Raw genomic sequence first — 16,857 nt, 5'->3', positions numbered from 1 at the left:
AAGGCAGGAGGAGGAGGGGACAACAGAGGATGAGATTGTTTGATGTCATCACTGACTCAATGGAGATGAGTTTGAGGACACTCCAGTAGCTCGTGATGGACAGAGAGGCCTGGTGTAATGAAGACCATGGCGTCCTGGACATTAGAACTTGAGTGAGCAACTGAACTGAACTGAACTGAACCTGCAGAGTTTGCCAGTTTCAAACATCACTCTTTGAAGTCTTCACAGAATGCTTAAGCATCAGCGTTCTGCAGTGGATTGCTTAGGATCATCCTCTAGCTGCTCCTAGCCCCACAGGACTGGGGTGATGGGGTAAGCTGGCATGTGCTCTCTCCTGGAGGCGGGATGAGAACAGAACCACTTGGAAAGGGCCTTTGTACAGTAAATGAGCAAACTTCAATTCCCCTGGCACTGATGAGTATGTCCCTTAGTGGAATGCTGACCTTAATATCTCTTACCTAGAGATGTTTCACCTATAAATCTCTATATATAGAGAGAATTCCATCTCTAAATATGGTATTCTCTTTATGTCGTAAATTGACATATGGACAAAATGTTTCTATGTGAAGCACAGAACTTGTTTCACATATGAATGCATGCATGTAGGTTCCTGTATGAAATATGGAATTCTCTATATTGCATATGTGAATTTCTCAACACTCAACTTCCAGAATGAAAATGCATTTTCTATATTTCATGTGAAAATCTGTATGCACATTTTTCTACATGAAAATGGGAATTTAATGTATTTCACCTATGCATAACTGGGTGGTAGATTTACTGCATGGTATCTGAAATTTTGTGTATTTCACTTATGAACAAGTAGCCACTGATTTTCGTACACAAAATATGGAATTTTGATTCTACACATAAATAAATCAGGGCACTAATTTCCTCCCTTAAATGTGGAATTCTTTATAATTCACATATGAAACTCCTATCGCAGATTGAATCCATGAAAAAATGACTTTTCTATATTGATTTAGCAAAATATGGGTCATGATTTTCAATTCTCTATATTTCACAAATGAAAATCTGGCCCTCATTTTCCTAAATGGCGTATGAATTTCTTTATTTTCAATACTTGTAACTTTAGGCACGGCACTTTTTCCATGAAGTATGGAATTCTTTGGTTTCACATCATCTATGGTGCCAAATTTACTACTTGAAATAAGAAATTCCTATATTTTTCATAGGCAAATCAATACCAATATTCTTATATGAAATATCAATACTCTACAGTTGACTATGAATATTTGATGAAGATTCTTTTCCTACATAACATATAGAATTCTCTGCATTTCACAGCTGAAAATCAGAATGATTATTTTTCCTGCAAGGAATGCAGAGTTCTCTTTCTTAAACATGAACATCTAGGTGCAGATTTTCCTACATGAAAAATGAAAGGCTCTGCTTCTCAATTCTTTATCATCTATGCCACCAGGGAACTTGAGCGGTTTTAGGAAGACCTCCAAGACTTTCTAGAACTAATACTGAGAAAAGATGTCCATTTCACCATAGGGTTCTGGCATGTATAAGCAGGACGTCAAGAGACATCTGGTGTAATGGGCAAGTTTTCATGGTGTAGGAAATGAGGCAGGACAAAGTCTAGTAATGTTTTGTCAGAGAGAAAGGGTAAAAATTAAAATAGTGACACAGTTTTCTTGAGCTCCAAAATCATTGGGGACAGTGATTACAAGCATGAAAATAAAAGACCTGTGCTCTTGGAAAGAAAAGCTATCACAACCCCAGACACAATGTATTGAAAAGCACAGACATCGCTTTGGCAAAAATTGTCCATATAGCCAGAGCTATGGTTTTACCAGTAGACATGTACCGGTGTGATAATTTGTCTATAAAGAAGGCTGAGTGCCAAAGAGTTGAGACTTTGTAACTGTGGTGCTGGAGGTGGCTCTTGAGATATCCTTGGACAGTAGGGAGATCAACCCCATCAATCCTAAAGGAAACTAACACTAAATATCCACTGGAAGGTCTGATGCTGAAGCTGAAGTTTCAATATTTTGTGAAATCTCTATATTTCACATAAAAAAACTTTGGATGTCATTTTCCCTGCAGGAAATATAGAATCATCCCTATTTCTCATTTTTAAAATCCGACTGAAAATTTTCCCACATGAAAAATGGAATCTCAATAATTCATTCATGAAAATATGGGTGTAGATATTCTCACGTGTGTTTTGGAATCCTCTAAATGTCACATATAAAATCAAGGCACACACATTCTTACATGAAATATGGTAATATTTACATGTCATATTTCACCATCAAGGTGTAGCTGTTTCTAGCTGAAATATGGAATTCTCTGTATCTCACTATTTATATCTGCAGGCAGATTTACCTGCATGCAATATGGAATTCTCTATATTTCACATATAATATCTGATGATGAAGTTTTGACATGGAAATACAGATTTTTGTCCATTTCACTTGTGTAAAACCAGGGTGACGATTTTCTGACAAGACATATGAGCTTTATATAATTCAGATATGAAAAGTTGAGTGCAGCTTTTGTACATGTATGGGATTTTCTATGTTTCAAATATGGAAATCTTAGCTCAGCTATTCTTATATGAAATATAAAGTCCCTAAATTTTATTTATAAAACCTGGACACTGATTTATCTTGACAATTTGCTACATGACACATATGAAAAGATGGGTGTAGATTTTCCTACATGAGAAAAGGAACTATATGTACTACCCTTAGCAAAATATGAGCACAGGTTTACTTTCTAAAATATGTGGTTCTTTATAGTTCACATCTGCAAGTATGAGTGCTGTTATTTCTATGCTAAATATGTAACGAGATGGAATTCTCTAAACATCTCATTTGAAAATCCAGGCACAGATTTTCCTGCATGAAATATGGAATTAGGTATATAGTGGAAAGAAACACTGAATTCTTTACATTACATTTATGAATATCTGTGTGTATATTTTCTTACATGATATATGGAATTCTTTGTGTTTAACCATTGGAAATATGGGCTTTCATATTTCTTGCATTCAACATTGAATTCTCTATACTTCACATAATTAAATATTAGCAAGTGTTTTCTTAGCAGATATTTTCAAATGTTAAATATGGAATGTGATATGTTTCACATGTGGAAATCAAAGTTCAGGTTTTCCTAAAGGAAACATGGAATGAGGTATATTTTACAGATGACAGTCAGAATATATATACATATATTTGCTTGCTATATGAAATTCTGAATATTTCATAATAAAAAATATGTATTAAGGTTTTCTGACATAAATATGTGATTTTCTATGATTCACATAGAGAAATCTGGGAACAGATTTTCCTAATGAAATATAAAAAGTCTCCATGTCTCATATAGAAATCTGTGAATTTATTTTCAGATGAAATGTGAAAATTTTCATGTATCATATATGGAAATCATGGACCAGATATTACCAAAAAATTTGGAAATTTTTCTCTATGTTTTATATATGTGAAATATCCACCTGAAATATGGAATTCTCTATATTTCTCATTTGAAATCTGTCCACACGTTATCACATGAGATATAACATACTCTCTATATCACATACAAAATCCCTGCTGAAATTTGCCTACATGAAGGACTGAAATTTATGTACATCACACATGAAAAACCATCCCCACACGAAATCTGTGATTCTGTATATTTCAGACACCAAGATCTGTGCAGTGATATTACTACATAAAATATAGAATTCTGTATATTTCACATCTGAAAAATCATGGTGACTATTTTTCTCAAATAAATATCAAATCTGTATATGTTACAAATGAAAATATCAATGCTGATTTTAGTCCACGATACATTGAATTTTTTCGTATTTCACGTTATAAGAATCTGGATGCTATTATTCTTACCTGAAATGTGAAATTCTCTATACATCATATGTGAAAATCTAGGTGGAGATTTTCCTAGATGAAATATGGAATTCTCTATATTCCACATATGAAAACCTTGGCATTGGTTTTCTTAAGATACAGAGAATCATTATGGAACTGAAATCATCTCTATTTTACAAATGAAAATCTGGCCACAACTCTTTCAAGAAATATGGAATTCTTTGTATTTCTCAAACATATATCAAAAGAAACAATCTCCACCATAAAATATGGAATTTTCTATACTTCCTGAATGAAATCTTGGTCCTAATCCTCCTTCATGGAAGTAGCTGCTGCTGCTGCTGCTCCTGCTGCTGCTGCTGCTAAGTCACTTCAGTCATGTCCGATTCTGTGCGACCCCATAGACGACAGCCCACCAGTTTCTGCCGTCCCTGGAATTCTCCAGGCAAGAACTCTGCAGTGGGTTGCCATTTCCTTCTCCAATGCATGAAAGTGAAAAGAGAAAGTGAAGTCCCTCAGTAGTGTCTTCGCTACCCCCATGAATTGCAGCCTACCAGGCTCCTCCGTCCATGAGATTTTCCAAGCAAAAGTACTGGAGTTGGCTCCCATTGCCTTCTCCACATGGAAGTAGAGCTTCTCTCTATATTTTACATTTGAAGATCAGAATGGAGATTTTTCCTGTAAGAAATATGGAAATCACTTATATTTCATAAGAACCACTGGTTCTTCAGTTACTGAAACACCTGTCTCCCCTATTTGCCCTTTGGCACTGTTGCTCATGAAAATAGTTTCCATTCAGGGCATGCTTTGCTTTGATCAGAAATTGGCAGCTACTGCCAGAGTGCCCAAATCCCAAGGGGCATGCCTCTGAGGAAATGCTTTTAGCCTACACTTGATTGGTTCCTGATGTGTTCTGAAGGTCAGCATGTAAAGGTCTGGCCCCACCCACCAATGTACTACTCATGTGTGGTGACCCACAGATCCACATGCATGTCTACCTTTCCCTCTGCTAGACTATAGGCAAGTAACCAATTGGTGGGGAGTGACTGAAACCTGTGGGTCTGCTGAGCCAGGCAGCTGCTGCACTTTGGGGTCCACATCCTTCACAACCTGGGCCATGGCCAGGGCCACAAGGATAGAGAAATCGGAGGAAGGCTAGACTGCCCCTGGCACCCTGAATCCCCTTCATTGTGATACTGGTCTTCAGGACACAGGGACCCTGCAACCTGCCAGCACGCTGGGGCGATCAGGGACGTTACAGACAGCGGGGTGAGGGGGGGGGGGGCAGGGGGGCGGGAGGAGGGCACCAGGCAAGGAGGGCACCCTCTTCAGGATGGAGGCAGTGGAGGAAGGCGTGGCTCTGCAGGAAGGAGAAGTGGCGGGGTTCTGGCAAGACCTCCAGCCGCTGGTGGAAGACATCATGAAGGAGGTGGAGGTGGTGATGGTGGTGGAGTAGCTGCAGGCACAGGTATCCGCAAGAGTGGGAGGAGAACTCAGAGGAACAGGACCAGGGACACCCAAAGCCGGGAGCCCCGAGTGAATGGTCCCCACTTCGGGCGCTGGAGGCATTGGCTGTCCTGCTGGTAGACCTGACTTGTGCCAGTGAAAAATACCACAGGGCCTACTTTCAGCTCAGGTGGAAGAACCATCAGAGGGGAAAGTGTCTCTTGTCTCGGTGAAGCCCAATGATCCAGGGCATTCCTGGCTTCTGGGACAAAATCGTATCCTTACTAACACTTCCTGGGGTCGGTTGTTTAGAAGGAGAGAAGGAGCAGGAACAGGAGGAGGGGTGTGGATGAGGGCACAGGCAAGCCAAGTGGGCCGAGGGAAGTGGGGGCTGGGAGGAGGGGCGAGCTCCAAAGGAAGCTCCTGGGCATGGCTCCATTTGTGTGTGTCTGAGCCATGACTCTTCGTGACACCTTTTGGCCTGCATCTGAACAGAAGCCGTATCCTGGGGCTGGAGTTCTATGTGACCAGAGACAGTAGGCCAGAATAGCATTCTCAAAGAGTTATTATTGCAATTGTGGATTATCTGGGAAAGCAACAGAGACATTGGGAGTCCCAGAGCCCATACCAGTCAGTCAGAGTCCCAGTAGTTGTTCTCACTAGTGCAGTGGAGAAGCAGGACGTTGTCCTCTCACCTAGGTAGAGCTTGAAGGGGCGGTTCTTTTTGCCCAGAGTTAGGGCCAGACCACTTCACCCTTTGGTGAAGACAGGGAGCAGATCAGAGTCCCGGGGATTTGCTAAACACACAAGCACACACACACACATAGCGACACACAGCAGACATTTGCCTACAGAGAAGACATGCCACTGGGACTTCAGATCATGACGTTTTAAGCAGTGACATGCCACTACCCTGCACACACAGATGAGGCAGAAATCAGGAGCTGGAAGAAACTGACACTCCCTCAGTGGATGCAGAGAGGGAACCTAGGGGACCATTGGAGACCAAGAGCCATGAGCATGTTTGATGGTATAGCAGGGGCTGGGGATGTCAGTGCGGCGCCCAGCAAGCAGGAATGCAACGTACCTTGAAGATGCCTGTTCCAGGGTACTTATTCTTGTCCTTGACCTAAAGTAGATAATGAACCACCCCAAAAATGTGTTTCATGATCAGTGATGAAGGTAAAGTCTTGCTTATGTACATGATTGATTTGGAGGTGAGTGAGGAGGACTAAGGACAAGTGGATGGGGGAAATGGGCAGGGAATTTTTTTTTTTGGGGGGTGGGGGAGGGCATGTATTATATCCATGCATGTGCAGTGTAAGTGTTTGGAGAAGAGAAAGGTGTTGATGCCTGCCTAGCATGCAAGCTGAGGACCCTAAAAGCTTGTACCTTTTCCCTCCTCCTGGTTCTGGCAGGTGCAGGAACTAGGCCATCCCCAGTCCAAATGCAAGCTGATGTTTTCCTTTTGTGACAACCCCTACTTCTGGAATACAGTCATCATGGAGGAGTACTACCATGCCATAACTGGTGTGATGTGGCTCCCAGTCACTGTGGGTGGATGATGGAGGGAGTGGATGCTCCTCCTGTGTGATCCTTCCCTATCCCCCTTGTCTTCCTCAAGGGTATAGGGCATATTGTTCCACTCCAGTCTACTGGTTCTGGGATTATGGATGGGGAGCTCCCAGCCTCAGTCTGGACACCAGCAGCCTTAACTTCCTCAACTGGTTGCCAACCCACAACTTCCCAGCATCAATCAGGACTGCAGTGGTAGTGCCATTCTGAGCCTACCCCAGAATTGGAGATGGATGCTGGAGTTCTTGGCTACACATGGGAAGTTTTGGGGCCTCATCAGGCATGTTCTGACCTTCCTCATGTTGCCAGCAGATCATCTCCAAAGACCTGTGGTTCGATCCTCTGCAGTACTACCCCTGGGAGGAAGGTCCTGCCCTGAGAGGTACCTACAGGAAGACAGCTTTTGAGGGGAACAGGAGGTGGGCCCTGAAGTCACCAGTGTGGAGAGTCTGGGGCACTCTTCTTTCCCAAATGGGGAAGCTAGGCTCATGTAGGATGGCTGCAGAGCCTGGATTCAGATCATGAAGGTAGATAGTGACAGTTAGGGAGCTTGGGGAATTCATGTGTCAAAATCTCACTCAGAGCAGCTATAGTTACAGCATAAGAGTCCTCGGTGATTCTGATGCAGGCAGAGTGAATTAAGCACCGATTGCAGAATCAGGATTCCCTGCCTTCTGCCAACCTATGGCCTCTTGCTACTCTTTGTGATTGAGATTACCATGGCCCTTCTCTCCCACCCATCCTCCTGGGAAAGCCGACCTGTCAGAAGGGGTTCATCACTGGTATCCTATTAATTTTTTTTTTTTTTTGTAAATTAATTTATTTACTTTAAGTGGAAGCTAATTAGTTGACAATATTGTAGTGGTTTTTGCCATGCATTCACATGAATCAGCCATGGGTGTATATGTGTCGCAATCCGGACACCAATCCTGTCCCAACACCCCCCCCCCCCATCTCCCTCCTTAGTCCTTCCCACAGGGTTGTCCCAGTGCCACCCTGTCTCATACATCAAACCTGTACTGGTGTTCTGTTCCATATTTCAGTGTACATGTTTCAATGTTATCCTCTCAAATCACCCCACCCTTGACTTCTCCCACAGAGTCCAAAAGTCCGTTCTTTAAATCTGTGTCTCTTTTGCTGCCTCTCTTATAGAGTCATCATTACCATCTTCCTCAATTCCATATATATGTGTTATTATACTGTATTGGTGTTTGTCTTTCTGACTTACTTCACTCTGTATAATAGGCTCCAGTTTCATTCACTTCATTAGACCTGATTTAAATGCATTGTTTTAATAGCTGTGTAATGTTCCATTGTGTATATGTACCACAGCTTTCTTATCCATTCATCTGCTGAGGGACATCTAGGTTGCTTCCGTGTCCCAGCTATCGTAAACAATGCAGTGATGAACATCAGGGTACAAGTGTCTCTTTCAATTCTGGTTTCTTCACTGTGTCTGTGCAGCAGTGGGATTGCTGGGTCATATGGCAGTTCTATTTCCAGTTTTTTTAAGGAATCTCCACACCATTCTCCATAGTGTCTGCACTAGTTTGCATTCCCACCAACAGTGTAAGAGGGTTCCCTGTTCTCTGCACTGACTCCAGTGTTTCCTGTGTGTAGGCTTTTTGAGAGCCGCTATTCTGAATGGTATGAGATGGTACCTCATTGTGGTTTTGATTTGCATTTCTCTGATAATGAGTGATGTTGAGCATCTTTTCATGTGTTTGTTAGTTATTGTATGTCTTCTTTGGCTCAATATGCCAGCAAATTTGGAAAACTCAACACTGGCCACAGGACTGGAAAAGGCCAGTTTTCATTCCAATCCCAAAGAAAGGTAATGCCAAAGCATGCTGAAACTACTGCACAATTTCACTCATCTCACACGCTGGTGAAGTAATATGCAAAATTCTCCAAGCCTGGCTTCAGCAACACATGAACCATGAACTTCCAGATGTTCAAGCTGGTTTTAGAAAAGGCAGAGGAACCAGAGACCAAATTGCCAACATCCAATGGATCATTGAAAAAGCAAGAGACTTCCAGAAAAACATCTATTTCTGCTTTATTGACTACACCAAAGCCTTCAACTGTGTGTATCATAATAAACTGTGGAAAATTCTGAAAGAGATGGGAATACCAGACTACCTGACCTGCCTCTTGAGAAACCTGTATGCAGGTCAGGAAGCAACAGTGAGAACTGGACATGGAAAAACAGACTGGTTCCAAATAGGAAAAGGAGTATGTCAAGGCTGTATATTGTCACCCTGCTTATTTAACTTGTTTGCAGAGTACTTCATGAGAAACGCTGGGCTGAGAAGAGTACAAACGGGAATCAACATTGCCAGGAGAAATATCAATAACCTTAGATATGCAGATGACACTACCCTATTGGCAGAAAGTGAAGAGGAACCAGAAAGCCTCTTGACGAAAGTGAAACAGGAGAGTGAAAAAGTTAGTTTAAAGCTTAACATTCAGAAAACTAAGATCATGGCACCTGGTCCCATCACTTCCTGGCAAATAGATGGGGAGACAGTGGAAACAGTGGCTGAATTTATTTTGGGGGGCTCCAAAATCACTGCAGATGGTGATTGCAGCCGTGAAATTAAAAGATGCTTAGTCCTTGGAGGGAAAGTGATGACCAACCTATATAGCATATTTAAAAAGAGAGACATGGATTTAGCTCCCAACTAATAAAAATAAATTGAAAACAAACAAACAAACAGAGACATTACTTTGCCAACAAAGGTCCGTCTAGTTAAGGCTATGGTTTTTCCAGTGATCATGTATGGATGTGAGAGTTGAAATGTGAAGAAAGCTGAGCCCCGAAAAACTGATGCTTTTGAACTGTGGTGTTGGAGAAGACTCTTGGGAGTCCCTTGACTGCAAGAAGATCCCACCAGTCCATCCTAAAGGCGATCAGTCCTGGGTGTACATTGGAAGGGCAGATGCTGAAGCTGAAACTCCAATACTTTGGCCACCTCATGTGAAGAGTTGACTCATTAGAAAAGACCCTGATGCTGGGAGGGACTGGGGGTAGAGGAGAAGGGGAGGACAGAGGATGAGATGGCTGGATGGCATCACTGACTCGATGGACATGAGTTTGAGTAAACTCTGGGAGTGGTGATGGACAGGGAGGTCTGGAGTGCTGCGATTCATGGGTTCACAAAGAGTCAGACACAACTGAGTGACTGAACTGAACTGACTTGGAGAAATGTCTGTTTAGTTCTTTGGCCCAATTTTTGATTGGGCTGTTTCTTTTTCTAGAATTGAGCTGCATGAGCTTCTTGTATATTTTTTAGATTAATTCTTTGTCAGTTGTTTCATTTGTTATTATTTTCTTCCACTCTGACAGATGACTTTGCACATTTCTGATCGTTTCTGTCATTGTGCAAAAGCTTTTAAGTTTAATTAGGTCCATTTGTTTATTTTTGCTTTTATTTCAATTACTCTGTAGGGTGGGTTATAGGTGATCCTGCTGTGATATTTGTCAGACAATGTTTTGCCTATGTTTTCCTCTAGGGGTTTTGTAGTTTCTGGCCTTACATTTAGGTCTTTAATCCATTTTGAGTTCACTTTTGTGTATGGTTTTAGAAAGTGTTCGAGTTTCATTCTTATCCAAGTCGTTGACCAGGTTTCCCAGGTTTGTTAAAGAGATTGTCTCTTCATCATCGTATATTCTTGCCTCCTTTGGCAATGATAAGGTGCCCATATGTGTGTGGATTTATCTCCAGGCTTTTGATCTTGTCCCATTGATTTATATTTCTTTCTTTGTGTCAGTACCATACTGTCTTGATGGCTGTAGCTTTGTAGTATACTCTGAAGTCAGGCAGGTTTCTACCTGCATTTTGACTTCTCTTTCTGAAGATTACTTTGGCTATTTGAGGTTTTTTGTATTACCATACAAATTTTGAAATAATTTGTCCCAGTTCTCTGAAAAATACCGTTGGTAGCTTGATACAGATTTCATTGAATCCATAGATTGCTTTGTGTAGTATATTTATTTTCACTATATTGATTCTTCTGATGCAGGAACAAACATCCGTTTGTGTCATCTTTGATTTCTTTTATCAGGGTTTTACAGTTTTCTATATATGGGCCTTTTGTTTCTTTCGGTAGATACATTCCAAAGTATTTTATTCTTTTTGTTGCAACGATGAATGTAATTGTTTCCTTAATTTCTCTTCATATTTTCTCATTGCTGGTGTATAGGAATCCAAGGGACTTCTTTCTGGGTGTTAATTTTATATCCTGCAGCTTTGCAATATTCATTGATTAATTCTAGTAATTTTTTGGTGATGTCTTTATGGTTTTCTATGTAGAGGATCATGTCATCTGCAAAGAGTGAGACTTTGACCTCTTCTTTCCAATCTGGATTCCTTTTTTCTTCTGTGGCTGCAGTGGCTAAGACTTCCAAAATTATGTTGACGAGTAGTGGTGAGAGTTGACACCCTTGCTTGCTCCTGACTTTTTGGGAAATGTTTTCAATTTTTCACCATTAAGGATAATGTTTGCTGTAGGTTTATCATATATGGCTTTTCTTATGTTCGGGTATGTGCTTTCTATGCCTGCCTTCTGTGTTGTTTATATCATAAATGGATGTTGAATTTTGTCAAAGGCTTCCTTTGCATCTATTGAGAAAATCATACAGTTTTTATATTTCAATTTGTTAATGTGGTGTATCCCATCGATTAATTTGTGAATTTTGAAGAATTCTTGCAGTACTGGGATAAAGCCCAATTGGTCATGATGTGTATTTTTACAATGTTGTTGAGTTCTTTTTGCTAGAATTTTATTGAGGATTTTTGTATCTATGCTCGTCAATGATATTGGCCTGTAGTTTTCTTTTTTGTGGCATCTTTGTCTGGTTTTAGTATTAAGGTGTACCATTGAATTTTTGTGCTAATGTTGGGGTCTTCTCTGAATTTCCACACTCACCACGTGGCCTTTCACCACCACTGCACAGACAAAGCTGGAAATGATTTAAGGCTGGCTCAGGATAATACTGAAGGGCTGGGGGCAGAAATGGAAAGGAATACCAAAAGGGCAGAATGTGGTGCCTAGGGATTCCATCTCCCACATAGCTGGGCACAGGCATTTTCAACTACTGAAGCACCTGTTCCATGTTTGTGTTGTGCCCCCTGTGTCTTGCATGTGTGCATGTCCATGCACGTGATTATGTTGCCCGTGTCTGTGTGTGTGTTTCTTCACCATTATAGGTGCTGACATGAAGGCAGCAGGATGAGATTTGGAGCAACCAGAAGAGGAGGCAAAAGGCATCCACAGACAGAGGGAGACTGGTCAATATATTTCTGCAGTGCCCCTTTCCAGGACTGTAAATTAGAAAGAATGGCCGATGATAACTCAGGATACTTGTTCCACGAACCTGGAATGACCTTAAGATACATAAACAAGCTCAAAATTTCTGCTGTGTTGTTTTGTGTGTTTGTACTGGGAAGAAGGTGTGGAGGATCTGAGGTCTCACCCAAAACAAATCAAGTGGCATGGGGCTTTTTAGCTACAGCCTGTGGGCCCGGTAAAGGGCCTACTGTGAACTGAAACATAAGATCTTTCAGAAGCGGAATCTCCAACTGGACAAAGAAGCTCCGTCATCTGGGGAATCCCTAGCTTTCGGGTAAAATTTGGAACCCTTGGGTGTTGCTTGTGGAATTCACGTTATCTGGGCAGTTATGAAAGCAGTGTACAGATCTGGCAGATAGGGTAGAAAATGTGTTTATTGGATTATGACTATTCTCTGCTGCTGCTGCTAAGTCGCTTCAGTTGTGTCCGAATCTGTGCGACCCCATAGACCTCCTGCAAATCATTTTCTGAGACTATGGGTGCTTCTTGATGTTCTAATTGGCACAAATTGACACTTGATGTTTAGGTGCAGCAGATCAACTCGTAACTGCCATTAACGCAAGAGACTCTTCAAGGAAAGAGTTGTCTGCTACACAGGTCTTCTTCAAAAAACTGAATGAACTTGGGGTTAAATTGGGATTTGTAAGTGCCCATGCTAGTTTGTAGCTAGGAGTGTTTGTTTTCCAGAAATTAGCTATGCTTTAGGAGGCTGAGATGGAGTTTGGTGCCTTGCTGTTAGAAACAAAAGGAAGGATTTTTGGGCCTTCAACCTGTCTGTGTTGAAGGAAGGTGACTAGTTACTAGTAACAAGTTGAACTGAGATACTGCTGGGCTACCTTTTAGGCTAGGTTTCTTCTTCCAGCACTTTCACGTCTAGCCTCTAGAAACTCCTTGACATAAAGAGGTTTGTGAACCACCCTCAGATGTCAGCCGAATGACCAAGATGAAGACACGCTTAGCTACCTGTCCAAGTTGAATATCAGGCTGGGGACACTGATATTGTGCAGGGGAGGTGACCACAGAGGAGAGGGAAAATGATTTATCCTGGACAAGCAGGAAGTACAGCTCTTCTGTAGAGAGATTTTGTACCTCACCTTCCCGGTAGATGGAATAAATCAGATATCCCAGTCAATGCTGTATGAATGAATCTGTGACCTTGGCATTATTAATCAAGGTGGCTAAACAGCCACCTGAATTCACCTAAGCTAACCTAACTTTACATTTTCTGATTCTTCTGTGGGCTCAAACCTTCCTTTGAAACGTCCCTTTGTGGATTCAGTCCACATGGTGCAGTTTACTTAAGTAATTGATTTTCTTATTGAAGGATGATTGCTTTACAAAATTTTGCTGTTTTCTGTCAAATCACAACATGAATCAGACATAGGTATACATATATCCCCTCCCTTTTGAAACCCCCTCCCATCTCCCTCCTGAACTCACCCTTCTAGGTTGATACAGATACCCTGTTTGAGTTTCCTGAGCCATAGACAAAATTCCCAATGACTATTTTACCCATGGTAATGTAAGTTTCCATGTTAGTCTTTCTGTGCACCTCTCCTTCTCCTCCCCTCTTCCCATATCCATAGGTCTATTCTTCATGTCTGTTTGTCCATTTGCCCTGTAAAATAAATTCTTCAGTATCATTTTTCTAGAGTCTATATGTGACAGACTATGGTATTTATCTTTCTCTTGAAGTCCCATAAACTTAATTGTATATATAAATATACATCTTTCTATTTGGTTACACCTTGTTGTCCTGGTTCTTGTAGTTGCTGGTCTAAGACTTCCTTTGTCATGTTAGCATAAGGATGACCTTTGATTTAACATTTGCCTGCAAAGTTAATATAATTGGTTTCCTCATGCAAAGCTTCTATTAATTTGCTTATCTAACCTGCAAATGGCAAATTCACAATTGTTTCACTTCATGCCCTTTAATTTTCGTTGAAAATTAGAGGTTTTGAATTTTGGAATTCAGTAAATGGAGAGGAAGCTTCTACCCTCATATTCATTTGTGACTGCTGGTTTTACTGGATTATTTTGGTTACTTTGCCCAAACAATTTTTGTATAGACTATTTTCTTTGTAATGTAGTGTGTAGTCAGTGACATCTCTGTTCCAGTACATAGGTGGCAAAAAGATATTCTTCTTAATCTTTGGGATGGAGAGACAAGGAGTAGAGGAGAACAGTAAAAGATGAGGTTTGTTTGCTCATTTTTTTGTTTATTTTAAACCACAGTCCTAGTCTTTGCAGATAATATAGGGGTTTGGGTACACGCCAACATTACTGTATACACATTCATTTTCCCAAATTTTCCCATCCAGTTCTCTTGGAGAGTACAGATTAACCAGAGGTAGAACCTTAGGACCTTCTCAACTCCTTTCTGAGTCTGTGAATGTGTGAGACCTTGTCTATCTAGAGGCAGAATGGGCAAGTTCCTCTCTTACCCTCTCTGAGGTCGTGTTGGGTCTCCTGATAATTATGTGAGCTCAAGAGAGATTAAGAAAAATAAACTAATTTAGTTCATGCACACAGAGGTCTCACAGAAATAGGATGTCTGAAGTGACTGAAGTAGGCTGAATGAATGTGATTTTGGACAAATATTTATTTATAGGTTTAGTCCAACAAAGAAATCTATGTTTGGAAAAGTATGTTAATAAAGAACAGTCAGTTATTTTATATTGCTTTCTTACCCTTCAACTCCCTAATTCTGGGACCAAGGATTATTTCTAGCCTCCTGTCATAGGGAGAGTAACATCACATGAATTTATTTTTCACTTTCAGAGAGAGAGGAGGGGAGTGTAATATTGTAGTTTTTTAATCATTTCCCCTCACTGACCATTTGCCAGGCTAGCTTAAACAGCCAACATGCCATCAAGTTATGTTTTGAGAATCCTGATCTGGGTTCCAAGAGTTCCCACCTCTGCAACTTCCCTGGAAGCTTTGCAAATTCAAAGCTAAGTTGGTGGCTTAAGAGAGCACACGTGGGTCACTAGCTCAGTGTTAAGAAATCTACAAGAGAGAAAAGAACATAGGTTAGAATGAAGATGAAGGAACTAAACAGAACAAATCAAAGTACATTTCCAGTCTATTTGGTCTTTTCCTTCTACAGGAAGATAATCCTTGGGAGAACAGGCAAACAGTTGCAAAGAGAAAAGTACCCAGTTAGGTAGAGCAGGGGTACCTTGCTCTGGAGGTTTTGGGTCTCAAGGCAGTGCTGGACCTGTGATGAGGGCAGGAGATTGACAAAGAATGATCATGAGAGGTGAAGGCTGAGAAGGAGATGCTCCAAGTCAGCTCAGCCCGAGGCCCTGTGCCATGTGTGTGTGGCTCCTGGAAGGGAAACTCAAGGAATGGAGTTATGCTAAAATGATTGATACTGTGAACCTGTCCAAGGTGATGCAAGAACAAAGAGCACACAGTGCATAGCACTCAGCTGTCCATGGAAAGCACTTGCAGACCCTCAAATCTCTTTGCAGATCAGTCCCACACACAAGAAAACCTCAAGATTTTGTAACCTTCCAGGAAAACATGCGAAGGTGAAATAAGGCACTGACTTGATCGACATGGGAATGAAAGCAATCAACTGGTACCAAAAAACAACAACCACAACAAGGGAGTGATTACATGAACAAGTGAACTTTGTATAATTCACATATGAAAATCTGGGGGAAATATTTTCCTCTATTAATATGAAACCTCTGTATTTCACATATGAAAATGAGGATGAAGCTCTTCACACATGAAATAAAGAAACTTATGTTTTCCATATGAAGATCAGTTCCTGATATTTTGCATGAAATATAGAATTTTCTACACAAAATATAAATCTGTATATTTCATGTATGAAAATATTCTTGATTTTTTCAATCAAATATGGATTTTTTTTTCCATTTATTTTTATTAGTTGGAGGCTAATTACTTTACAATATTGTAGTGGCTTTTGCCATACATTGACATGAATCAGCCATGGATTTATATGTATTCCCCATCACGATCCACCCTCCCACCTCCCTGTCCCCCACCCCCGATCCCTCTGGGTCTTCCTAGTACACCAGGCCTGAGCACTTGTTTCATGCATCCAACCTGGGCTGGTGATCTGTTTCACCCTTGATAATATAAATATAATGCTGTTCTCTCAAAACATCCCACCCTCGCCTTCTCCCACAGAGTCCCTAAGACTATTCTGTACATCTGTGTCTCTTTTTCTGTTTTGCATATAGGGATATTGTTGCCATCTTTCTAAATACCATATATATGCATTAGTGTACTGTATTGGTCTTTATCTTTCTGGCTTAATGGGTTCTGATTGAAATGAATTATTTTCAACGGCTGAGTAATATTCCACGGTGTATATGTACCACATTTTCCTTATCCATTCGTCTGTTGATGGACATATAGTTTGCTTCCATGTCCTGGCAATAGTAAACAGTGCTGCGATGAACATTGGGGTTCATGTGTCTCTTTCAGATCTGGTTTCCTTGGTGTGTATACCCAGAAGTGGGTATATGCTGGGTCATATGGCAGTTCTATTTCCAGGTTTTTAAGAAATCTCCACAATGTTCTCCGTAGCGGTTGTACTAGTTTTCATTCCCACCAACAGTGTAAGAGGCTTCAC

The sequence above is a fragment of the Dama dama genome, unplaced genomic scaffold (genome assembly GCF_033118175.1).
Source record: "Dama dama isolate Ldn47 unplaced genomic scaffold, ASM3311817v1 ptg000183l, whole genome shotgun sequence".
Lineage (NCBI taxonomy): Eukaryota > Metazoa > Chordata > Mammalia > Artiodactyla > Cervidae > Dama > Dama dama.
This window is presented reverse-complemented; position numbering follows the sequence as displayed.